The 26,548-nt window shown below is 43.4% G+C and overlaps 1 protein-coding gene across 1 annotated transcript in view; it reads left to right on the forward strand.

Moving 5' to 3' along the window:
* Window positions 1-5,274: 5,274 nt before the first annotated feature.
* The window catches only part of meis1b (Meis homeobox 1 b), a 145,054-nt gene continuing 123,780 nt past the window's right edge, over window positions 5,275-26,548 (forward strand). Inside the window, exon 1 of the mRNA XM_027277424.1 lies at window positions 5,275-5,432. The gene's annotated coding sequence lies outside the window, so the exon portion shown is untranslated. The remainder of the gene's footprint in view (window positions 5,433-26,548) is intronic.

Below are 26,548 nucleotides of genomic sequence, written 5' to 3' on the forward strand. Positions count from 1 at the left end.
GAATTAATGAAGCTGAGAGGATTTTATGTCCAGTGGTTAAGAATCGCCATCATGTCAGCGGTGGATGGCACGATGGGCTGTTTCAATATATTGACAACACTTAGTCCACCGCCATGTTTTTACTCTACTCCCCCAGCTTTGAATCTGCGTTGTTGCGTATGGGCGACCCTGCCTCATCCACACACGGTGACAACAGCCTGCTTCTGTGGGTGGGGTCCGACATCAATGTGTGACACTGGAAATCTGGACGTGATCATTACCGAGGCCTGGAGTCAAGGCCATTAGCTCCACTCCCCCTCCAGTGAATTATTGGTCGTCTGTCACGGGGGCCCAGTGTCCGAGACCTGTCATGGTGAAAGATGAAGGGGTCCTTGCACTCTCCAATGAGCCGTCCGTGGAGATGCCCACGACAAACGACCCATGAGCAGAGACACACCTTTCATCAGTGAGAGCGATGGGAGCAATGGGACGACTGTGTGTGTGTGTGTGTGTGTGTGTCTGTGTGTGAAGGCAGTGTGTATATTTGACCTGACCCTTTAAATACCCTTCCCCCCTTCTCCTGCGATCCATATTTTTCCTCTCTCTTCAAGGCAGAAAGGCCTTGGGCTTGCTCAGAACATTTTCTTGCTCCCTGCTGACAAAAATGTAATCAGGCACCTCTGTCTAGTTTAAGAGTGCAGTATCAGTGATTCATGCAGCCCGGGTCCTCATTATATCGCCTCTGTACTGTAGGAACAGAGGAAGGATGCAGATAATTAACTGTACTTTTGTGATCTGACTTTATTCGCAAAGACGGCTCAGAATGTAAATATAAATGGGGTGGACGATGTAACAGAAATGCCTGAAAATATAAACATCTAAAGGAATTACTTCCATATCGGACGCAACTCACAATTAATGTCCAGTGGCCACATCGCGTGCCAATGCATGAAGTAGTATGGCTAGAGTTTATGTTTTTAGTTGCCTAATCCTATCCACCTTAGTTATCATAGTTTATTTACATAATTTGCATAAATTGCAATGTTTCATCAAACCTTAGACACACTATGGTGTCATGCACAGATCCTGTAAATACAAGAATTTGCAGATTTGCTGGGACTGAACGTAAAGACTGTAGAGTTTTGCAGAATTATTACTGATGTTCTTGTGATTTGGTTGTAGAATGCGTTACCTTGCAAGGATACTACGTTAAGTTTTAGATTCGAGATGTGCGCATTTCTTCTAAAGTAGGCCATAGTTTGTGATGCATTATAATCTGTGGTATTCCGATATTTTTGTCCCCCAGTATACAGTTAGTTCTGCAGGATTTGTTCCAACGTCAGCGATGAAAAAGTTACACAAATCACAACTAAACCTCTGTTATGTTGGTGTTCAGGAACAGAAAGGCCAACCCGATGTGCTCTGCTGTTTTTACAGATGTGAAATATCTCAGCGCTGAAAAGATTATAAAAATGAATGCATCACATTAATTTGCTTGCACAGTTTGGTCTGGAGGAGTGTAAATAGCTGGATAACTTTACGACTTCAGTAATTGTCACCAATTACTTCCTTTGCTTAATTTTATTCTAATTAAATTAATTTCTTCCAGAATACATGCGTGATATTTCAGAGCGATAAAATGTACTCTCTCCTCCTTTGTCCTTGATCTGTGGACTAATAATGATTATGTTTCAAGACCAATCTGTTAATTTACTACATCAAACATATTTTCTCATTGCCCGTAATGGCATGCTACTTGCCATGGCAACTAATTTGGATTCAGGAAACTCCTAGACCGCAGATGTATGGAAACATGATTCATAGAATTATTTTGTACAGTCTCTGGATACACGCGGTAATTACACCGTGAGTCAAAGCAAACAACAACTATGCCATGTGTACCCCCTGAAGGGAATGAATGAATCACCAGAGTGCATGAATATATAAATTAAGTTTATTTACAAACACACTGTATACCCTGCATGCGCATAAATAAACATGACTCTTTTATTATTTTCTGTCTTAATACATGTTCTGAGCTAATAAGTGAAATGCATGTGTGTGTTCATGGCAGTCGTGTGTGATGTAATCATTTATTTACATATTCCAGGTATCATTTTTCATCCTGTCAATGGGAGCAGAGTAAAAATATTCCCCGGTGCGGTTTGGGGCTTCTCAGAATATGCAGCAGGAACTCCCGGCAAGAGGAAGTGGCACTAACTAATGCGCTTATTTGGAAAAGAGCAGCCAACACCCCCCCAACCACCCACCCACCCCTTCTTTCGTTTGGCAGGAGACTCCGCTGTTGCACTGGTTTCTATTAGGATTCACTGACTCTCTCTCCAAACCCTGTTTCTGTCGCTCTCTCCCATTCCTTCTATCTCCTTTTCTCATTTTTCCCCCTTTGTGTCATACGACTTGACTTCCTTCCCTTCCACATCCCTCCGTTTCTTGTTCTTTCAATCATTATCTCATCCTCTTTAATTGCACACACACACACACACCCCCCCGTAAACTGAGATTCAGACAGTCCCTGCCTGGTCATTCTTTTCCTTTCCATCACTCGTTCCAATTTTTTAACTGCTCCCTCTATCTTCCTCCACCCCACCTCCACCCCATTCCTAACTTCCCCTCCATCTCCTCTAATTCTTCATCCACCCCCTGCGCCTCCTTTCCCTCCTCTGTAGTGGTAGTCTGTGTAGATGGTTGCCGCAGTATGCTCCGGGCAGAAAAGTAGGCCAGGATTACTCTTGCTGGCTTGTCCCCAGTGAAGCGTGTGTTGCATGTGTGTGTGTGTGTGTCTGCGTCTGTGTCTATCTGTGTTTTTGTGTGTGTGTAGGTGTGTGTTCAGGCTGGGGAGAGAGTGGGCATACAGGCTGGCCAGCCAGCAGTCAGCCAGCAGTCAGGGAAGAGCTGGGCATATGGAGCCTGAGTATTGGGCCAGCAGGTATTTTTCAGCGTCTGCTCTCTTCTCCTTTGTTTAATATTTCCCTGCTTCTTGGCGTCCTGGCTGCAGAAGCCTGTTTGTGCTGCCAGCACAGACCTACGCTATGGTATAAGCTCAGATGGAATATCAGTACTGTCAGATGAACATCATGTATGCTCGCACGTCAGAAAACAACGCCTTTCAGCATGAGTTTATGATGAGTTTTAATTGTTTTGACAGGACCCTACGGTAGGCTCATGAAAGTTCCCTAAAGTAGAACTGACCACACAAACTCTCAGTTTGAAAACCAGAACTTGGAGTTAAGAGGACTTTCTTTGTGGTATCCGTAGCGATATGATGTCAGACATTGAAAAGCGGCTTGAATGTGGCAGGATGTGCAAGACGAGTCCTGTTGTTTTCATATTTATTTGTACAGTTTGTGTATTGAAGTATATTTATGAGATGCTATCTGCTCTATTTACAAAATATGGCAGAGATTTTAATATAATATGCATAATTATCTACTTATGTAAGATGTATTAGTCATCTTCCATGGAGTTGCACCAAGAACTATTTTTAGCCCAGAATGGACAAACCAAATAAGATAAGATGGACTTTATTGAAATCACACTGGGGAAATTCACTTGTTACAGCGACTCAGAGAATAAAGATGGATAACAAAATACTGATAAATAATTAAATAAACTGGGGGGTCCTGGATGAAGTATAAAAAACACAGTGTAACACAGCGCTGTGTCAAATACTAGCTCTAGATAAAGCTGTTTGTGTTTTTCTCTGGCTTTCTCCTTGTGCTTGGAAGGAGAGGGTGAAGTGAGGTGGTTGCAATCTGCAACTACACCTGGATGCCACTAAATACTACACACTGGTCCTTTTTAAACTGGTGACATGGAGCTATATCATATGTACAGCTATTCCAAGTGTTTGCATGAAGTATGAAGACAAAATCTAAATAAATGGAAGTATGTTGATACGCATAAATTAGATTTAAAAGAATAAAATGTCAAAGAGAATAAAAATAAGTTCAGCAGCGCAATTTAATTGAATAAAATGTGCAAACAAGACAAGTTTTAATCCTTGATTTAAAAGAACTTAGACCCGAGCCTCAGGGGCCAAACGCCGGTAACAGGCTCTATTCTTTAGTAAGATACTATATGATCTTGATGATTTTACACACACACACACACACACACACACACACACACACACACACTGAGCGACCCTCATTTTCAATCCTCATCGTCTCACACTTAATTGTTCTCTTAATTAGGTTGTAGAGCAGTGCTTATGGCTGCAGGGAACACGTGTATGTACAGTAAAGTAAGTGTGTGAGCGTGCATATGTGTGTGTGTGTGTGCGTGTTATCCACGTATAGTTACAAGCCTGCGAATGTGTGTGTTTGTCTGTATACATGTATTTCTATCACCTCTGTGTATTGCATGGTGTGCCTGGAGGAAGTGGAGCTCTGATGTGTGAGCACCAGCAGCTCCGCAGAGAGTGATTCATGCCAAAACCCAAATTCCCCCGTACAGTCTGACACTCAGCACCTTCCCCCCCTCCTGAATGTAGATCGTATCCCTCTGTACTACCTTTCTCTCGAATTATGAACGCTGAGACGTCTTTGTCTCTCCACTAGCCATCTGTAATATACTGCTCTTGTCATCTTGGTCATAAAAATTCAAATCACACAGGCCATCCTGGATGCAAGATCGTCTACTGCTGGAAACATGTTTCCAATGTTCTTTGTTCTGTCTGTGTGTACAAGCCTTAAGCCCCACATTGGCTAGACAAAGGCTTTACTGTTGTATATTTTGGGGTTTACCTTTTGTTTTGGGCTTGGAGTTATATCTAGTGGCCACAGTAAAGATAACTAAGCAACAACAATGGGGTAAAAGAATAAAAAAACGATTTTCTTTTCTTTCAGGAAGAATCCCGTACGAGGGTTTCCCACTTTTACAGTCGCCTTCTCAGAGTCACCACCATACCTATAATGGAGAAGTGCCACCTAACCTTTCCAAGAATCCCTAACCTCTCCTGGGTGGATAGGTTTGCATGCCCTTCTGGCTGGTCCCAGATCTGTGGGGGCCAGACTAAGAGATGCATGCGAGAAAGAGGAACCTCACCCCTACACTGAGGGATACCGGAGCCCTGTGTACCCAGCCTGGATGGGAGCTCACTTGACAGCGCCTTGTGTCACTTGAGATATTCTCAGATGCAGCCTGACCGAGGTTATGCGGGATCCTAACTCATGGCTGGGAAAACTTGTGGATGTGGATTGACAACTCTGGTAGGAAAGAACCTGGACCATGAGGTACATGAAAGATGTAGTGTGGCCCGCCTCGATGCACAGCACGAGGCGTGGAACCAAACTGGACTCTGGACTCTGCTGGTAGCTGGAGGGAAGGACGGCAAGACCACCTTGCTTAGCATCCTGCCACTACAAACCTGGATGAGACAGGCTGAGATATGACCAGCGGAGAGATGAAAGCAACACACATCTTGCCTCAAGGTGAGAAGTTTGTAACCTTATATTGCTTCCAGCGTTGTACTGCTGGCAACACTGTAAAATGCCTATTAGAGTTTAATGAAGCATGCATGACTCAGTGTATGCGGCCTTTTAAAATACATGTGATACATGTTGAGTTTGTTATGGAGTGGATGCTCATTGTCCTGGTCATTGATGATGACCATTTTCAGGTCAGTATTTCCCCTTGAGCAACACTGTTCCTATGAGTTTACAGATATTCATGTTCATACATCCCAGAGGATGAATCCCGATATTTTTATTGTTGAACCTGAACATTATCTTTGCTCCACTGTTCACTCCAACGAGAAATATCAAAACCTGACATAAAAATGACCAATAAGTTAATAAATCAAATGAAAATGTTCATTGCTGCTGTTAGTTGACATGTTTGCTGCTCTGTTGTGGCCCATTGAGATGCAAAAAACAAAAAACGGTGCATGCAAATATCATTCTGCTGCTCTGCAAATGAGTGTGGTCAAGCCAGCAGAGATTTGTTAGCGGCCGAAGCTTGTGCAAAAGACTACACATCAATTCCAAACATCGCTATTGTCAACATTTACATGCAACGGTATTCAAATTGCACCCGGATTGTCTCTTTTGCCATGCAAGGCACAATTGTTACCAGAGAACGGTTTAAAAAAAAAAAAGAAGTCACTGAACCAATTTCCAAGTCTGTTGCTCTTTGAGAATTGCCCCTCAACTTTACCCCCTAATTGTCTCCATTGTACAGTGAGTCTAGTACAAAGTCATTTCTACTCAGTAATTCAGCTCCCCGGTGGAAATATGATTAAAACTTGAAAACGTGGCTCCGTCCAGGTGAAAGTGTTTAACGCTGGGTAGCATAGCTGCGCAGGTGAAAGTGTTTAGTGCTGGGTAATGCAACCTCCCATGGCCCCCCGCTTTTGCAGCTGCGCATAATTATAGTCTCTCTCTCCCTCTCTCTCTCTTTTGATTGCTTCCCTATGTATGTGCAGATTAGCCAGGAACAGGACATGTTATACAGTATAAAATACAGTGTGCTCGATTAATCCCTTCGCTCAGATATCCCTCGCTGCAGCCATCGTGGTATTTCTGTAATAGCTAATCAAAGAATAGCTATGATTATAAGAGATTATCATCTAAAATAACCATCTATGACAGTAGTTTGTTATTCAAGGGTTCTGCGTTGGACTTGTTCCACCCTGAAAATCATGCACAGGATAAAAGAAATAAAACACAGTCTCATGTGTCCCGAAAACTTCAGTTAAAGCTTAGAAACCAACACAATAAATTATATAATCTACTCTTTTCCACTGATGTCTGTTCAGCTTTAACTGGTTAAATTAGTTCTGCTTCCTAACTGGTCTCTGTGTGTACAGTATACACAGACCTGTGTGTATAACGGAGGGTGGGAGGTTGGGGAAAGGGGGTTGCTTCCATCAACCTCCAGCCTGTGGCTTTCTGCTGGCTAATTAACCATCATTTTACCCAGAGCCTGAGTTGCACTGATGGGGGATAAGCTAGCCTTTGACGGAGTAAGGCAAGCGTGGCGGTTCCTAATCAGGGGGCCTGCAAGTGGGGCGGAAAACACCTGTTCTGGGTACAGGTGTACACCCCAGCACATGGCTGCACTTTTGCCCCGTCTTCCCCCTCCCTTCCCCTTAGCTCTTTCTCTCACTCTCCTTCTCCTTTTACACGATTGCTGACTCACATTCCTGCACTCTGTTTGACTCATTTTCCCCTTTGTATTCATTTTTCAGCACAGTTTCTTCTACATGCACGGAGTAGCACACTCTTAAAGGAGTTATCCTCCCTATAAAACAGTGCACACTGCTCGCTGTGGTGTTTTTTTCTCATTCTGGTTGAGAACACGCTTATCTTGCACAGTGTGACCTCATGTTACAGGATGTTCGATAGCAGAAAAATCTCCACTGTGATCATTAGGTTTCGGAAATCAGTCACAACAACAAGAGATACCGATCTCTGCATCCAGCCTGGTGTCTTTTAAACCCTAACCCTCCAAATATTCACAAAAAAAAAAAAGCATGTGTGCTGGTTCCATTTCTGTGCTCTCCCACGCCCAGATTTGATTGAAAGCAACAAGTTCATGCCCCTTCACATGGGATTGTGAAATGTCCTCTGGGAAATGTAGGAATAGACTAACTGAGGTAGAAATAGATAGGGTAGGTCAAGGAAATGAGAACGCACGAAAAAATTTAAATTACACACGAACATTATGACATTAACAACAGTGTTATGTCAGACTGTGAAAACGTTTTGAAGAGCTAGACTGCTTGACATTAAGGCAGCGGTTCCCGATCTTCTCAGTATGTGGCCACTGAAAAACAGACAACCGTCTATCAATGATCCCCTATTCTTTTGTTGAACCTCTGATGGATGCAGATATTTTGGTATGTGTAGCAAGAAAATAGAAATGCCAAAATATGTTTGGGATAAGTTAGTTTGTCCGTGGAAGAGCACTGGTAAGTTCATTATTAAACTGTAAGATGCTCCCTTAGTATATAAGTCATCAAAAAAACGAACAATGTATTATTATTTCTCATTTTAATCATCTTGTATTTCTTTATAATTACCTCACCCAAGGTAAAGACGTTCTTATCCAGATCAGGGTAGCAAAATGGTAAAAATCCTAATAAAAAAAATAACCTTTGGGATAATAAACAGGTTTATTTATGTAGCATTTATCTAAACGTGGAAGCTAAGAAAGTTTTTTCTTCTGGAAGTCATAAAAACAAAATGAGTAAAGTACATTAAAGGCTGGGATGTAAGTAGAGAGAAAATTGGATAAATAAGGACCACAACAAATCAGACTTTTTATGTCGCTGTGGTCAGGGACGTTGCTCCATAACAGTGTTTACTGACAATGTTAATGGATAATATTGATCCAGTATATTGCTTTTGTTCTTTGCTCAGTTTTTAGCCCTGTGCTGGCAAAGTACTGCATGTTAGTCTGTGCTAATGTCGAGTTTCTAAAAGTTTCTGGGGCGTAATGTAAGTCGTGATGTTGCTGATGCTTTCAGAGTCCTGATGACAAGGCATTAGTATTCTCAGAGAAGGTGTACACTTGCACGTCTACACCATCTCTTCCATCCTGAATTTCCTTCCTCTCCTCTTTTGTCTTCATTGGAAACAGCCTGCATCTTCCTTTTCACTGAAGGAAGCAGTGCATGGATAATATGGTTACGCCGTTACTGATGCATAAAGCTGCGTGTCTGGTTCTTGTCAAGACCTTGCCACCAAAGTCAATTTGCCCGTGCCCTGGCAGAATGTAATATTTCTTTAATCAGATCAACACGGAAATTACGTCGGTGGACTGTATTGATACGAGAGGAAATAATTAAACTCGGGGCTCCAGGAATAATTTCACCCTCAAAGCATTACTGTAAACCCCATAAAAAAAGAAAACAAATCCACCCTCTCCTCCCTCCTTTGCAGGATGAGATAAAGAGGAAACCAGGAACGTAGATAGACGGATGAGATTTCATTTAGTCAGCCTCTGTTTTCCCTCCAGCCTTTCAGCAGGTTCCTCTCACCCAGTCGTCCACTGCTACACCATCATCCAGCATGTCTAAAACAGCTGTGAGTTTCAGCAGCATGACGTGTAGTTCGAGGTAACACCATCCGAGGTGAATACACTTAAACATTAGCGAAACAAGTCTATAAATCTGGTAACTCTTCCCTTTGCCAGAGGACACAGAAATCGAATGGAGTAGTTGCGTCTCTGTGTAATGAATGAAGAAGCCTGTTGCTCTGCGCTGCTCACAGTGTTGCTCCTTTGCACACTGTGTTAACTGTGACGTTCAAATGAACCAGACCAGACCTCTCTAATGGCTCTTATTGGATCTTGCTGGGAGGGGAAGATTGGCCACACCTGGGTTACCACCACCGCATCCCTTACCCATCATGCCCTTCCTCCCTGGATAATACCAGAAGAGGGGTAGCATCAGGGACACTAAATCCTCTTCATGCCTTCACCAAGGTCATTCATGAACAAAACCGCTCTCATAGAGAAATCAATGCCTATTTCTACGTGGAAAGTTACATTTTAGAAAGACAGGAGAAACCTGGCAGTGCCACCATAGACATTCTGCTTCACTTGTGGCAATGCCATGGATAAATTAGCTTCAGATCAGTCGTAACATTTGCCAATGATAACCTTTATTACACTTTTGAACGGATGAAAAACATTACATGCTAGAAAAATGGGGCAGCTGGAGGAAACAATGTTACCAACAAAAATCACCCCATCCATCCATTATCCGTAACCGCTTCTCCTCATCAGGGTCACAGTGGGACTGAGGCCTATCCCAGCTGACTTTGGGCGAGAGGCGTGGTACACCCTGGACATGTTGCCAGTTTATCACAGGGCACATAGAGACACCTATGGGTCACCAATTTACCTGTTAAGTGCATGACTTTGGACTGTGGGAGGAAGCTGGAGTACCCGGAGAGAACCCATGTAGGCACCGGGAGAACATGCAAACTCCACACCAAAGTATAGAAAGTATAACCAGGAACCTTCTCGCTGTGAGACGACAGCACCACCATGTCGCACCTGCAGAAATCACCCCATAAAAATATCGCCAGGTGTCAAATGCACCATTTTGTACTCTACCTACTATGCCTAGTTTAAAACTATGGTCATGTACGTGATCTATATGCTCTCACTGATTAGGTGGTAGAGCAATATATCAAAGAAATCACAACTGGGTGTAGTCAAAGGTGAAACATGCTTTAAACTTTGGACCAACAGGGGCAGTGAAATACTGCTTTTCAGAACTGTGTTAAGTTGTTTTTTTAGGGAAACAATCTGGAAACCATGATCATGCATTTCCTTTATTAGCAACACAATGCTTACACACACAGACACACACACACACTCAACCTTAGTGTTTTATATTCAGCCTTGCTCAAGGGGCTCTTGATGGTATTTGTTAAAATAGAAGAAAGCATTACTCATTCAGTCTCCCCACAGCGCCTAATGGGTTTGGTTACGACCTGTTTGCGTTGTGTCAAGGTGACTGCGGCTACGGTGACGCTCAGCTGCACTTGATACAGCTTGTTAGTAAATGAAGATTAAGTGTTCGCAGGGATAAAACACAATACACCTTGATCAGGCTCTCAAATGGAAGATTAATTTACTGTTCTCTTGAATGAGCAATCCTCGTGGTCCGTAATTATTTAAGTTCCATTTTGGGTTAATTATGGTCATTAGCATTATATGTTCTAAGTGAGGGGCTAATTTTGAGAGAGGTGGCTTGAGATTTAGTGGAGAGAAAAAAAAAAAGAAGAAGAGGAGGAAAAAGAAAAACCCCACACGAGGCTCTGAAATGAACAGATCATTTGGTTTTGAGGGGCGGAAATTGATAGAAAACAGCAGGGAAACAGCTGAGGAGGGAACAATTATTCTAATGGTGTGACAAATGCAGATGCTGCAAATTAGATTTAGCTTAGCATAGGTGCTCCCCTATCGGTTACTGTTGGGAGGCTGAAAATTGGTGCTTGTGTGGTTTGTGCATGTCTGTGAGTGTGTATGGGAGTGAATCTTGTTCTGTAAGATGGAAAAATAACCGAGATGTTCCCAACCAAATCAGAGTACGACGCCTGACTATAAGTTTGAATCAGTTGCAAAATATATATCAGGATGACTGTTTTGATCTAAAACTCAAATCAAGTGCATCCGTTGCTCGGTGTTGGAACCAATCGGCGCTCCCTGATATGAAAGGTTTGGGAATCCTTGTGCTAACACAAGATGAAACAGAGCGTGCGGTGTGCATTGAAAGGAAGGTTGCAAGGGGACAGGATGATGAAGGCTTGTTTGGCTCTCCTCGTTTCTCCTCAGTAGAGCAGCCCAGCGTGAGGAAAAGCTTGTTAAAACCCTAATAGTAGCTATCAAAGGCTATTGATTATCTTTCCCGCCCTGTTTGGGTGACAAAGTGAGCATTAGCTGGAGCCACAGAGAGCTTTTTAAGACACGTTTTCTCAGGGGCCGCCCTTTCCCCTGGGCTGTCCGCTGCATGAGATCACACGCACATACACACACATTCATTCATACGCACACATGCACGCACACACACACACATCCGCACTCGGCTTGTGTCTCTTTTTTTCAAAGCTAACACACTGCTATCCTTTCACCCTCCTGCCACCAGATAATCCATTTTACAACCAGGGATCAAACACTGAGCCCTCTGGCTGTGTGCTGCAGTGACTACTGTAATACACACACACACACACACGTGCACACATAAAATCAACCATGTACACACTCTCATAGTACTAAGTTCTCATGAAAGTTGGTTAGGCAAGTTTCTTGCCCCATGCAGTTCATTTGCTGTTTTGGCCATCATGCATAAAGGATGTTGTCCTTGGAAAACCCAAAACGAACGTTGCACTAATACAGAGAACAATGAGCACTCTCGTAAGTCTCCTGGCCAATGATGTACACACCAGGCTGCATAGCCAATGAACTCCGACTCCCATTCTTCCTGTTTTGAGTGCATTTCTCCTCCAGTGGTGTCGGAGTACTCAAGGAAATGCAGTAAAGTATGGCAGAAAACAGGAGAGGCGGGTTATACATAAGGCATTATAACAACCAAATTAATGGATGTCTGTTCAAATATTCATGAGATTAACCTCCAGATTTAGGGCATGTTACATGGAAATTCAGAAACTTCAAAATGGTGTGTTTGTGTCTTTTTCGCTCGGCTGATCAGCGTCTAGTTTGCAGACCTGGAGATGCCAGCCTGTTTTGAACACACTCCTTGTACTCTGGCTTTGAGCATGAAGTACTTTGACATTCTCTACTGCGGTGTATATCAAAAGAGTAAAATCCTTGCCTCAGTGGCACTGATTCATCCGGGTTTATGTTTGTGTTTGCCAGTAATTATTGGGTTTTGTTTTAACCTGCACCGGTTGACGGTTGAGAACAATTTGCTTAGAGAGCGTTTTGTGTTGTCAGTCACAAAAAAAGTGCACTAAACCGACTGTCAGACCCCTCGTATGTGGACTGCAATTCATCAGAAGCTGCACAAAAAATGTATGTTTTTATAATTTGAAGTGTTTAAGTCACTCCAGATCCTGTGTTCAAAGTTCATTTTTTATTAAATCAAGCTCAACCAAACACAAGCAGCAAGTGACTTGGACTCCGGCTGTGTCTCCTCGCTGTGCATGCACTGAATCCATTAAAAAACACGTCAATCCAACAAGCCCGTGTATCGTGGGTAACATCTCAAAGCCTGAATGTGTTTATATTCTTACTGTATGTGTTGGTGGAAAGCAACAATCTGTATAGAATGGGCATCTCCCAACCCACTGTAGCGTGACACTGCAGATGTATTTAGTAGCTTACTAAGAGGATATTCAATTTATTCATGATGCAAACCACAGGGTTGATGTGTGTGTGAGTGTGTGTGTGTGTGTGTGTGTGTGTGTGTGTGTGCAAGCGCATGGTGAGTGTGGAGTGAACCATGAAATGAAAACACCCTATAACCATTTCACTGCATCTCTCAATTAGGACATCATCTATGCAGAGGGAGCATTCATGAGTGGCTTCTTCTTTATTTACAATTACACACCGCAGTGCAGACAAATGGGGTGCTGAGGGGGGGGAAAGGCTTGTGGGATCCACTCTGCAAAAGATCCAGGGAATAGAGAAACACACATGTAGTGTATAACTTGCTGCAATATCCTCTGCGACATGTGGGCTTGATACTTGCCATGCTTAATAGTTAATATCAACTGCCAGGAAGTCTGGACAGTCTGTGTACACTGCACAAATCCCTTACAAAGACAGACCCTCCGAAACTTTTTCAGCTCAGCTGGGTCGATGCAGCATGACTGTAGGACTCATGCTTTATTAAACACTAGTTTTTCTTTATGCCCGCCATCCATTTTTGGGTCGCTGTCCGTAGTTTAACTGGCAAACTTTTCAATGTAAGGAGTCGGGATGTTCTGGGAACTTTGTGTGCGCGGTACGTTAACCTAAAAGACATTTTGAGACCTGTTAGCGTCCATTCAACAAGAATCATTATTTTGTCCTCACAAAAAACTGTTTGACAAAGATGATAGATGGATGTAGGGCTTAAAGTGCACGCTTTTGACACGGGGGACTGCTTTTTGACAGTCAAAACTGTGGTCTGGAATAATAATTGTATGTGCTACGAGCAGGGAGTGAATTCTAAGAGTGGATGATGTCTGAAACTGTGTATTTCATGTCCTACAGTTAGGCCTGAAATGTTTGAGGTAGAAGGACGCTGCACATAGATGACACCATCTCAGCTTCTGTGGGTTTGACAGATTGTCAGTACTGACATGTTGGTGACAGGAATATTGGAGACTAGTGTGTAAGGTCTTTTGTGTCTTAATTTAGGACGTTATTAGCTATAAAGTAAGTGTGGCTCATGCACAACAACAACTGTTTTGCAACCCAAATTTTGGCTGCAGAGGATCTGGTTAATAAACTCTGTGAACAGCCTTGTGTGCAGAGAAGCAGATAGATTCCCAAAAGACAGTTTTAAAGTCGGAACTGTCCAGGGATCAACAAAAGAATTGGTCCATACTGGCCCTTCATCATCCATTAGACGCCTCGGGAGTGGCGCTGTAAACATCGCCAAGTCCAGGTGTTGACGTGCTCCATAAATTCCAGCTAAGAATGCAGCGGTCCATTCAGGCCTCTTTAGAAATGCAGAGCCACTCTATTCCTCTGATATTTTATACATGAAGTGAGCCATTTACAGTCTGATGAGCAAGTCTGGCTTATTAATGATATGACCGTGCTCTTAGGGTGTCGGGCGCCAAGCAAATACTCATGTAAAATTAAACACGATTTGTTTACATAGCCGTGCAAATCAGACCACTCTGGGGCTTTGTTGCAAAGCCTGATCAGGGCTGCAAACACCCATTTCACTTAGTCTAGACACTTTCTGGAGCTCACGCGCGGGTTTTTAGGAAACAGCGGTTTGAAAAACTCTGTTTAAAAAACATTCGAGCGTTCTGGGAACGCCATTCCCGTTTGAGTATTTTTTGGCTCACACATCTGCTAAAGGATATTCAGCTTGAATGATGTCATAAGTCCAGCAAAGTCCTGACAAGACTAGAAGGCTGAATTATTCAATGATGGCTCCACTTTTGTGGAATTATTTTAAGTATTATAATTGCAGCTTGGTCCGCCTTGGACTGCTGAAGGAGAGAGAGCGAGAGAGGGGCCCTGTGGGGAGCGATCAGCATCAGTCAACGGGATCAGGTTACCATGAGCGCACTAAAATACTCCCTTAATGATGGCCAAATTGAAGGAAAAGCATTGACTTGAGCTGAGACCAAACAGGAGACAATATTCCTTTACATGGTGAGCGCTGCATAGATGGACCTCGCATGGCCTTGTAAGCTGCAGACTTAGAAAAACACAAAGCCAGACACCTTTGTCACTAACATAATAGCGTGCAGCTTTTTTCCCAACCATTTACTCACCAGTAGCTTCACATGTAGATATCTATATGTTTGTTTAATACGAGGAGACGAGAGCTTTAGTGTGTTTTTATATCCGCAGTCTGATTGATGAGAATAAGCACAATGGTCGAGGTTGAACGAAGTGCTCCTGCGTTAAACGGAGTGACGGGTGTTTTCATTGAACGTTGTAAAAGAGAAAGTGGTGTTATTTTCACATCTGATGCATTTCCAGCAAAGTGTCAGGACATGACAACCTGCTGCGTTTTATTTCCGACAGGGACAAGCCTGACAGGAGATTATTTTGTCATCAGGTGCAATAATAAAAAAAAAAAAAAAAAGAGCATCGGTCGGTTTGAGCTTAAGTGTCCAACGTCATAGCATGGGGCCATTCCTGGCTCCTGTTGGTACATGAAGTGGATTTAAAACAGAAAGAACAACCCGAGTTATGCCAACAAAGCATCTCACATGTCACTGCAATCCAGACGTGATTAACCAAAAACCTGGCCGTGAACTGAGACGAAAACATTCAGAGTGTTGTTGAAACCGAGGCTGAAACCACCATGTTTACTCTGCAGAAGCCGTTAAGTCCACCTCCCACCCTCCCTCCTTTCTCTGGCCCTGATGAGAACAAATTATTTTTTCCACCAGACAAACTTCATTAGAGTAACGCAGAGGTGACTGTTTTTGATCCCCCGGAGACAAAAGATTTAAAGGGCAGCTGTAGAGAAAACAAACGTCCGTGTGTGCCTTGAAGGTTACCGATCGGAGATCCTCGAGCAAGCTCCAAGTGCTGTATGGACCGCTGAACTTTGAAGTCTGACTGTGTGGATGGATGCAACTCTCTCTCCTGCCCGCCAGGTTGCATTTGTAAATAAAGACGCCCGGTTACAAAAGGGTTAAAAATAGATTCTCCTTGATTCGGAAACAAAGCCTACTTGGTTGAAGTGAAACCACTTGTTTCTCAAACTTCTGTGATGAGTTTGTCATCCTACTCAAAGATAATTATGCAGTCTGGGGAAATTATGCCTACATTGTGCTCTTGAGGAGATAATTGCAGTGCCGAAGCCTATGTATCACATGAGGATCGAGCCTCATTCCACAAATTAAATGCATGAATGTCACTAACAGGCTATGTATATTTTCAGCACTGCTTGTATTACACTGTGTAAGTTCCCGTGTTGTGGCATATTTCCCCCGATGATAACAAACGAAAAACAAAATTATTGTGTTAATTGAGCTGTTGTCAAGAGATGAATAATCATGCATGTCAAACTCCTCGCGGGAAAACAACAGTCAAAATTAACTTTAAGAGGAAATGTAATTTCCATAATTTAAAATTTTCACTTTTTTCCATATTTTTCTCATCATTGTGCTTCAACGTTATCCGTTCAACATCTAGACCTCAGAATTGCCGGAATAGACTTGTTAAACAGATAAATAAGCCGCTCGACGTTAATGAATTCCTCAACTATAAAATCACACTCCCATCGCAGGTGTGAAAGCAGGTTGTGATTTAGGTTGATGGACGACTAATCAGGAAATCAATTAGGCCTTGACCCAGAAACTGAGACAAAAGGGGAGAATTATTTTCTTCATTTCTTTCCTCTGGCTCTTTCATGTCTTGACTTGGACCCTCTGGTGTCTCTGATTGGACAAAGGAAAATCCCCTGGGCTTCCAGAGGTTTCTCTTAACAGAGTATACCGGGAAGCGGTTCCCGCGTTTTATAACTACAGATTTATCTATTTATCATAAATGTGAGCTGTAACAAGAATAATTAGATCAAATATAATTCTGATAGATGAGTTTGTCTATTCAGATTAGCGTTTGATTACCATATAACTAACATAACTGATTCAGCTAATAGTTTCCACTCTGCAGATAGTTAACAAATTACTTTTCATGCAATAAAAGAAAAAAGGAAAAAGCCTGTGGATGTCTGTGGAGGAAACCAGTCTGTAAAAATATTATCTTGGGACCCGAAATCTTCCTTGTTCTCCTCTGTTCTCTTCTGTGATTAACCGCTGCAAATGTCGCACTGCGTTCAATCCAATTATTCATGATAGTTTAAATCAAATCAACAAGCTGCTAATTTATGAGATTTTCCTGCTTTATCTGTCGGGGCAGAACAAAAAAAAACAAGCCATAAAAACAGCCGTGTCTCCCGGTAGTCAGGAAGAACAGCGAGATGATGGAGACACACACACACACACACACACACACACACACACACACACACACACACACACACATATATATGTACGCACACACAATCTCGTATGAGTCTGACCTCCTGGGGTCAGACTTAAAGGCTCGCCTTTTCAGCAGCATCCACTTAGTGCTGAGAAGGAAGACAGACGTATTATCCCGTGTACCTTTGTCCATCATATTCACTTTGGATTGACTGAGTCAAACAGAACAACTGTGTCTTTATGTGAGCAGAGGTTAAAGACTCTCCGAAGATTGATAGACGAAGAGGAGAGGCGACATCGACATGTCAAAGATGTAGAGTTTAGGTTCGATCATAGCCTGAAAGATGCTTTTCAATCACAACTACTTCAACAAGTTACGAATAGTTATGAACTTGCACTATATGTACTTATAGTTATGTAAACTCGGCTGATATATCAGGATCCAAAAGCAACACTGATTATATTTTTAGTCCTTTAATCTTGTGCAAAGGTTGCAGCAGTGCTTACAAAGTTGCAGTGCTTTTGTTGGGCAACTTTTGTTTGCCAGCGTCTTCCAGAATTGCTCCAACAAAAAGATTCACAATTGTTTTCATGTGTCACTTCTTAGGTTTGAAGTTTAGGCATCTTAAACTCCGTGGATGAGATTTCAGAAACCTTCTGGTCCTGGTTCAAAGCGTTGACAGTTGGTAGACAACCAGATACGATCGTCAGTTGCTCACATACTGCTCCCTACTTCTTGAAAAGATGACAACTATGCAGATGCGTCAGTCGGTTGCGCTCACTTTCGAGGTGTCGGGTTCTGTGTTTTCCAAACTCTGCCTGGGGGAATTGGCAGTTGGTGCTTTTGCACTGGCGGATGCCAACATCTGTAGCTGGAGAGGTGTGTGTGGTGTGCCCGCTGAGCAGTCATGTGTCAGACAGGTTTTTGATTTTGTCAACACCTCGTGTCAATGCCATTTTAATACACAGAATTGTGGGTGTCCTGATGGCTCGGAGGGCCAAGGTGTCACAGGACGTTCCCTTCTTTCTCTTTTCTGCCTCGCCCTGCTTTGAACTTATGATGAATGTGCCAAAAGCTTTCGCATCTTTGGAGTCTATTCCTCATCTCAAATCTTTTGTCTTCTTTGGTGTCTCTGTGAAGAATAAACTGCTTACTGCTTTCAAAGTACGTCCAAGAGATGAGTAAATTAACTTCTGTGGGGGAAATAAAAGTATGCGGTTCATGAATTCTGGCTTTCACCAGCACTGCCCTTGGAAAACACGCTAAAATCACTCAGCCCCGATTAGACTGAGAATGTTGAGGGTGATTTTGGCTTTCACCTGAAAAACAACACATTCATCCCACGTTGCTTTTTGTCAAAGGCACTTCAGATATATTATCACTTCCAAACGAGAATTCCCTCGGTCCCTGTAAGTAAACCTTCCAAATCCCCAGCTCTCATCCCTATTTTCCTCCCCAAAAAAAACGAGCATTAGAAGGATTGCCCTGCTATTGTTGCTCCCCTTGGGAGCAAATCTATTTCTGCAGAGATGGAAATTGTCGGTGCCCACAAAGCTGCTGACACACTCTCAATGGAGGTGTCAATTCTCGAGGCCTCGCCATTGTGGACTGGATAATTTAATTGGAGAGGCACGACGGTGTGTCCCCGGTCGGGGCATTCAAATGTTGTATCACTGCCTGTCCCAGTGCTGGCTCCTCTCCTGCTGTGGAGATTCAAGATTCACCCCCCGACCACCCCTCACCTCCTCCCTGATCCCTCCCTCTCCACCCCATGCAGGTGGGGGTAGATGGGAGGGGGGTGGGCAACACATGCCCAAGCTCCTGAGAGAGCCCTTTGTTGGTGGGGAGGAGACGGGGCGCAGCCTTGTGGCCTCAAAGTCTCTAGGATGGCTGATCTGGAGAGGTACAGGGGAGGAGGGTGGAACCTGCACCGCCATTACCTGCGAGTCGTCTTGGGGGCAGGCACAAAATTAGTCAGCAGATAATGAAGCTGTCTTTTGATTGCAGGAGAGAGCAAGGGTTGGAGGGGCGGATTGACGAGGATGAGGGGGGAGGGAGGGTCTCCTGTACAGGGGGCCTCTACAGGGCATGAGAAGCATGTCTTTGGAGGAGCGCCTGCTGTCAACGGATGCTCTGTTTCTCCGAGATCCTGGCATAGTTTAGGGTTGAAAGATGCACAAGGGTTGGAGAGGAGCGCAGCCGAACACATTCCTGTGTGCGGCTGCTTCAGGTGAACGGGGTTCAAAGACAAGTGGGTAGATGAATGCACATAGATTTACTATGTAAACGCACAAAAAGATCAACACACACATGAGGCGCTGTTAATTTGAGAAAAGCCACGTTGTCAACCGCCATAATATCCTACTTTAAACTTAAGTAACTCTTCTTGCTTCTAAATTGTGGCACGTAATCCGTCTCCAGTGGTTCAGACGTTTAGTGTTTTTCTAAGACACGAGCTGCGGTGACTGTCTTCACCCATTTTCATCTCTATCTATGCGAGTTGTCAAAGCGTCCGTTTGTCTCGCTGCACAGTTGTCACGACAACCTTGCGCGCCCGGCACATGGCCGTCCTCCAAAGCGCAGACAAAGCTGTCGTCGAATGGACCAGGCGTGTGTCCACCGGACCTGAGGGGTGCCGCCACCGCTAACAAAACACACAAAGCCCCTCGCCCCTGGCACTGGCCCTCACTCCGTCTACCCGCTATCCTGCCCCCATCCCACGCACCGCTGCCTGCTGCTTTGTGCCTGCTCCAAGAAGAGGAAGTTCCTCTCATCTCCTTTTCAAGGTAGCCCTGCCACCCATGCCCCGCTTTCACACAGAGGCAGAGTCGAACGGGTGCACACAAACTGGAAAGACATGCAAATGACACACACTTCAAGGTAACACAGTTCATTTGTTTTTTGTTTTTTCCTGTGTCTTTGCTAAATTAGTTTTGAATTTGAAAGAGAGACAGACACAAAAGGCCCACACCAAAGCTTTATGCTGACATTAAGCAACTTTATCACATCCTTTTGCATCACAACAACAGGGTCGTGAGTGTGTTAAAACCATGCAAACTGGCTCATGTTGCCTTTGACTTCATGAGGAAAAACTTGCCTACCCCAGTGATTTAGCTGCGTGCTTCCATAAAGTTGGAGAACTCACAAGGAACAGATGAAAATAAGTGGTCAAAATAAAAACAAGAGGCCCACATGTGTTTAATTTCAGTCTCTAGTTTGGAACGATCTCTAATAACACCAGATCCCTCATTTCCTAAAATACAGCCCAATAACTTATTTGTATAAGACCCTCCGTGCTGCTGCCTTTCTGACTCTGCGCCTCCAGTTTGTAACGCGGGCTTTACTGTTATTAAAATAGTCAGAACACCAGGGTTGTTGTAAGATAACATAACATAAGACATTTTTACAACTGTTCCCACCAGCTGACAAAAACACACGAGCAACAAACTGATCTTGATGTGTAAAAATCTGCAGAGTTTCTCTTTTAATTTTAATGCAAAGCGCAGATTTCCTCGCTCACATCAGTCGGACTTACAAGTGAAGAAACCGTTCCGTATCCGCGAACGCATTAGATCCGTCGAGTCGACTTGAGTTTGCAATGTAAAGAGTGTAGACAGGCTGTGTCAAGCGGTGAGTATATGTTCTTTGGTAAGTCAGTCGCTCCATAGTATGAGACGTGACACTGAGCTCGCGCGTTTGTCACAACAGCGGCGCGTCAGCTCGTGAGCATACCTGTGTATAACTGAGAATGACAGATCGCTCGGGGTTCTGCGCGGAACCGACTGCGCTGTGTTGTGATCGCTCAGGCAGAGAAACGTGTTAAATCTCAAATGAGGTTTTCTTTTTTTAAGAGCAGCTTCCTCCTCGTTCTTCTCGCCGTGGAGCCCGTTTCTCTTGGATTCTTATTGACCTTTTTACTCATTTGAAACGTGTTCAGTCTTTGGTTTAAGTACGATTTGCCTGGTAAACACATTAAAAGCACGTGGTTTAAGTACGATTTGCCTGGTAAACACATTAAAAGCACGTACAGTCAGTTTTAACACATAAATATGGACTAATTAAAGTAAAATTAGACCCTCTCAGTCCGAAAACTACATTGTGATGCTGTTTTCTGTTGTACAACTACATACAAAACCCCATCTGCTAACCCTATGGTGTAGCCTGTCTACATCTATTTATTCTCTCATTTAATTGAATTGTTAAACTGGTTGAACTGATGAGGGACAGACACTGAAGAGTTCAGACCTGGCACATACGTCTGTTCCAGAGCTGGTTATCATCTGTTTAGTCAACAGAAGATGTGGATGTGTTTCCTGTTTTTCTGAAATATCCAAACAAATGTCTGCTTGTCTGATGTGTGATGAATCAGTCTGCTGTCAGGGGGGGGGGAAATGTTTACCTCTGTCTCCTCCATGATGGATTTCTTCCCACTTGATATTTGATTGTGCAAAATGAAAGTTTTCAATCAGTTTTTTTCCGATATCTTTGATCGCCGGAACATTTTCTCTATAAAATTATATCCATTTGGCACCAGTAATAAAATACTGTGATGCCAAAACTTCTAGGTTTGATGCATTGATCAGAGAAAACGACGGGATCCTGCATGAACACGAGATAAACACTAAGTTCTAACACTTTTTGAGACTTTTGTTTTCCTCTGTGGTCATCTCACTCTCTGGTTTTAGGTGGGTGGGACTCATGACATCACGTACCTCTGTGCACCAATCAGGGTTTAGCAACATTTGAATCAAGATGTGGGATGGTTTAGTCACCGACTGTGTACTCCGGTCAAACCACAGACACGCAATCCTGATAAAGCACATTAGCCGAGTTTCTTTTGAGGACTTGTGTGTTGTAATACACTAATAAACTGTGAAATCTTAAACCTTTGGTGGTTTAAAAACATTAAAAAAAGAATCAGCAGTGACCTTCGGTGAAGTTTACGCAGGATGGGCAGCACAAGAACAGACTTCATCTTAAACTAACGTCTCCGTGATGAAGGTTATCCAATAAGTTTCTCATAAGTGATGTCATGAAGGTGGATGAAAGGCGGTGAAATACAGTTTGGACTCAGAACAGGGCCTCCAACCTCTTAATGAATATGACCTCTGAGTCCTTCCCACAATTCCCTGGGCTCTCGTTCTCCGTCTCCAAAAAAACCTACAGTGTTTAATGATTCCAAGGACTCTGGGGTGAGCTCCAACTCTAATCAATGAACCCCATCTACGGGGAGCCAGTATCCCTGGTGACGCGGTTGCCAAGACAGTCGTGCTTGGCAACCCAGGTTCACCATGGTGATGAGTTCCCGTTAGAATAGTTTTTTTTCCCCCCTCGATGTGGAGCGTCTGTCTGAACTGGCAAGACGGAGTCATTATGTAAAGTTTTTTTTTTTCCGTCTCTTTTTTTTTGTTTCCGTTGAGAACAGAGCAGTTTAAATATGTAAACTTGTTTGTTTGGTGATTTTTATATTTTGTTTGCTTTGTTCGAGAAGAGTCGTGGGCCGATGAAGTAACAAATGAGAAAGTGGGAGAAAGGTCAGGGTGAGGAAGGGAAGCGATCATCTCATCTCGAAGCTGAAATTAAGTGAGAGAAAATAGTGAGAGCAGCGGAAAAGTGAGTAATAATCCCATCTGCTAAAGTAGTAGTAGTAGTAGAGGAGGCGATACTTTGGAAACTTTCACAGTCTGAGCAGCCGTGGTATTTCACGATGGCGTCGGGGGGGAAGATGTTTTGTTTTCTGCCTTTCTTCATTTTTGGCACGATTGCTAAATGTTTTGTTTTTGAACCTGATTTTTAAAGCTTTGTCGCGAGCGTTTGTTTAAGGATTTTCAAAGACAGTTTTATGTACTCGCACACTTGCCTCCTTCTGCTTTGTCATTTTTTTGAATTTTTTTTTAGACGAGCCCCCGAAGAAAGGTTTAAAAAATGAAGGGAAGAAGCATTTTCCACTGCTCTTCTCATTGATGAAATGTTTCTTCTTCCTCTTCAATTATTTAGGCCGTTTTCATTGGAGAACTCCCAGTGGCACCCGGTGAGATTTGCATCCTGATTTATTTGTCATATATCCTTTATATCTCTAAATTCTTTATACCTCTCCAGTGGCTCCATGCATCTTTCATGCGCTCCTCGGTAGTGTTTGCAGGCCAGATCCAAACACATTTTACACGTCAGGCTGCAGCTGCAGCTCGACTATTTCACCTTGGGTGTGTAGGCTGAATGAAAAATTGATTGTCTGGTGTCGTTAAATTTTTTTTTTTCACCTCACACCACCAAGTTTTTTTGGTGTCGGGAGTCGCCACCTCACAGGCTGTTTTTTTTCCCCCCCTCCTACTTTCTCTCTCACGCTCCTTCTTCTGCTTCGTGTTGAACTTTGAAAATTGCAAGAGAAGCATCCCTCTGACCTGGAAAACCTGTTTTGTTGAGGATGAGTGACTGACACAATTAGGTGAATATGGAAATGATGTGTCAATGCTACCCACGGGGCAAGTCGAGGCTAGAGAAATATATTTATGAAGCGCTTTTAACAAAACAAGTTTACGGTGGTGGGGAGCGTTCGAGAAACTTCATTCACCGAAATCAAACGAATGTAGGGATGTAACGATACACTCAACTCACGACTCGATTCGAGTCACAATTTTTTGTTCACGATACGATTTTTTTTAAATCAAAATGAGCTACAGACAAATTATGACCAAATAAAATTATCTTTTTATTTGTAGGAAAAAAATCTCTCTTTACAGAAACTCTCAAACAGTTTGTGTTCTCTTATAAAAAGTGCAACTTGCATCTTAAACAACAAAACACATGACAAATATCTCCTTTCTTTAGAAACAATCTCACAGTAAACTGCTGTTAACTGGTGTGATGTGCAGTTTTCAGCTCACGAGGCGTAACCAGGGCTCTGAATTAACTTTTTTGATCACCAGCCAATGTGGCTGGTAAGTTTCTGAAGTTACCAGCCAATCAGAATTTCCACTAGCCACATTTTTTCCCCGCGCAAAAAAGACAGATTATGAGAGCAACTGAATTAATTTGATCATTTTATTAACTAAAGCTTTAAATTAATCTTACAATGAAGTTGGGAACTTGAGTACATACAAAAATTATCCCAACATTTCATTACTCATTAACCCTAACATACTATTCTGGGTCTAATATGACACATTTTTTGTACATAACGATAAAATAGAAACATTAAAACTTGCGAGCAGCACACGTCAACTTCCACAGATCACCTCGAGCGGGCGGAAGCCAGACACAGAAAAAGCAAAGAGGATCCGGTGGATTTTCAAAATAAAATACCCCGTGCAAACTGCCAGTCGTAAAAACAGACAAAAGCGAAACTGATTAACTATGTAGCATATTTACACATGTAGAAGCATGTTTAGAAGAACATACACCGGGAAAATGTGCAAATCTGAGCAAGTAAACAAAGTCTGGGAAGCGCCGGGAAGCCTGTTTGACCAGTGAGAGCACGCGCTGGGCGGGTTCCCGTTCGCCAAGAATCGCGATTCATTTTTTCTGTCAACCGATTGCGAGTCGTCACGCATTTGTACCGATTTTTAATCGTGTCACGATGCATCGTTACATCTCTAAACGAATGTGAAATTTCTTTAGTGATGTTAGCAGCTGTTTGACTCGTGGTGTGACCCCTGACACTGTGATATTCAAGTTTTTTAAGAAGTCATTCTGGTTAAACAAAGACAAGAGACCTCACGTAGCCCTTCGTTTTCTTTGGCCTTGTTTATTTATGCCATTGACGGACAAGAGTAAAACCCCGGAGGGAGATAAGTTTAATGTGACAATACTTTGAACTGGCATCACACAGACTTTACCCCCACACCACAGAGCATAGGGATAAAGATAAACATGTTTGTAATGGTGTAAATTTAATTCTCCAGTTGGCCTGCATCGCAGTTACTCTCACCCACGCAGGATGGCATAAGGGGGGAGGCGAAAAAAAAAAGCATCCCCAGCTGATTAATTCCCCAACAGTTATTCCCCCTCATCTCCCTCTGTCTGTCTCTGTTGACATGCTGCCACTCCAAGCCGTTCCGCTGATTTTTTTTTATTTTATTTCCCTAACACTGGCACAAGCTAAAGCACCGCATATGTGGCGGCGCTCAGTGTGGGGAAATACTCCGGCCTTTTCCCCTGGATTGGAGCGCAGCGCACGGAGACAGATTGTGATGCTGGAATGCACCACCGAGCCTTACAATCCCCATCTGCTTGGGCAAGCCGTGGATGAGCGAGGGAATGATGGAGGGATGGGGAGATGGGGGAGAGAGAGAGAGAGGGAGAGAGAGAGGAAAGGAGGCAGAATGATGGAGTGGCTATTAAATATACAGCAGGCAGTGAAGAGCATGCAGGGTGTTGTTGGGAGGTTGCATTATGGTGGCGCATCACTGCTCCAACTCTTCATTTCTTTTTCCTTCTATTTTAGTACCGCGGCTTCCGAGCTTAACGTCTTTTTTCCGCCACTCCTTTATAGTCATAATTTAATTTTTCCCGCAGTCTTTTCTTCTCCCATCTCTTCTTTTCTTGCTCGTCTTCTTTTGTAATCTCTGTCACATCTTTCCTTATCTTCTTTCTCGTTCATTTCTTGAACTTCTTTGTTTTTTTACTTTTCTTCCTTCCATATTTTTCAATTTATTTCCACTTCCCAGGCTCTTTCTTTTAGTTCCCCATTCCTGCTGTCTTCTTTCTTTCCTCTGCCGTCCATTTTCCGCACTTCCTTTCCTTCAGCTGTCTCCCATGCGATTACTTCCCGTCTTCCTTCCTTCCTTCCTTGACGTGCTGCTCATTGGGATGTAAGGCCACCTGTGTAACATAAATCAGAGATGAATCCAGCCACAGGGTTTAAATGGAGATGTTTTATTAGAACAAGTCCTGGAGTCCTTGGCGGCAGGGAAACCGGTTGATGTGAATTGAGTTGAGGCTAACCTCGATGTTAATTCAACCTTTTATGGAACGGCTCTGGCGGTGGGTGGAGGGTGGAGGGGGGAGTGTACGACGGGCGCCCGTCTCTGGCTTTGTGACAGCTCGCTAACGCGGCTTCGCCGAGGTGTCTCTGCCACGTTTTCTCCCCGTTTGCCATCTAATTCACACGTCCCTGAAGTACACTCCAAAAAAAAATTGGATGGTAAAACATTGTGAAAACATCCTTAGATGACAGTTGTAGCATGGTAGGTGGGGAGGGAGGGATGGGTGAGGCGGGCGAGAGGGTATGTGGGTCATGTATCTGTGTCCAGATCAGTTGGCAGATTTTTCTTTTCTTCCTCTCTTTCTTTCTTTTTCATTCCGGCAGATTTCTTCATCAGGTTGAAAGGAAGGCGGCCTTCTGTCACGAAACACTGTGTGTGCTGTGTAGCGTGGGGAGGAGGGAGAGGAGATAAGTTGGTGGGTGGGTTTGGAGGAGGACGAGGAGGAGGAGGAGGAGGAGGAGGAGGGCAGCGAAGCA

Source organism: Larimichthys crocea, chromosome III, assembly GCF_000972845.2.
Source record: "Larimichthys crocea isolate SSNF chromosome III, L_crocea_2.0, whole genome shotgun sequence".
In the NCBI taxonomy this organism is placed as follows: domain Eukaryota; kingdom Metazoa; phylum Chordata; class Actinopteri; family Sciaenidae; genus Larimichthys; species Larimichthys crocea.